The sequence below is a fragment of the Suricata suricatta genome, chromosome 10, assembly GCF_006229205.1.
Source record: "Suricata suricatta isolate VVHF042 chromosome 10, meerkat_22Aug2017_6uvM2_HiC, whole genome shotgun sequence".
Taxonomy (NCBI): domain Eukaryota; kingdom Metazoa; phylum Chordata; class Mammalia; order Carnivora; family Herpestidae; genus Suricata; species Suricata suricatta.
The window spans coordinates 19,314,148-19,315,168 of record NC_043709.1 but is presented as its reverse complement, the minus strand read 5'-3'; positions in this window follow the sequence as shown (position 1 = coordinate 19,315,168).

Here is a 1,021-nt window from a genome sequence, read left to right as displayed (position 1 = left end):
TATAAATTATGAGGTCCTTGTCTAGCAGGAAACAACTATACAAGTAAGTTACAGGAGTTTGAGTATTTATAAAAATCTGAATATTGTTTTGGAGATTGAAAATGGGAAAAGTGCCAAACTTAAGATCAGAACACATGAATTCTAGGCACAAATGGCCATTCCTTCAGTTTTTTTCTTATAAAACAAGAGACTTGGATGCCTCATATCAAAGGTTTCTTTTAGCTCTAATATTCTGTTCTAGAACTCTGGTTAGTAGTTGTGCTGTGTCATTGTTCACATTAAAAAGGAAGTTGAGAGTGGTGAAATTTTATTAGGTTACCTGAGATGCACTTTAAGTTGAGGGTAGGGACTAGACTGTATCTTTTTGTTTTAATATTTTAATGCTTATTTTTCAGAGAGAATGAGCAGGGGAGGGGCAGAGAGAGAGAGGCAAAGGATCTGATGCAGGCTCTGCACTGACAGCAGAACCTGATGTAGGATATAAACTCGTGAAACGTGAAACCATCACCTGAAGTCAGACTTAACCAACTGAGCCACCCAGGTGTTCCAAGGGACCATATCTTATTTACTCTCAGTATCCCTTGCATGTAGTGTGGTGCACTTGGCACGTAGTAGGCACTCAGTAAATATTTATTAAATTGTGCTCCGTATCCCTGAGATGTTTGTTTTGATTTTTGCCTTAGTGTTAACTTTTGATTTTTAAATATTTTTTATAAAAGCAGTACATACATTCTAAATCACTTAGAATTGAAATCAGCCTTCTGTGATGCACCATGTTTATGCTTTTGGCACATTACAAACCCCTTGGAAGTGTGAGAATTCCTGTTAGAGACAAAGTACATCAAAACACAGATGCTGAAGTTCAAGAATGTTTGAGCATTTGATTTCTATGCCTTATGCTATATTCTGACTCCCTAATTAGAAATTATAAAGAGCATAGGCTTTCAATCCCATGTATGAATCCTGTAACCTGTATTACCCTTAGGTTAATTATTTAACCTCTGTTTCTTAATCTGTAAAA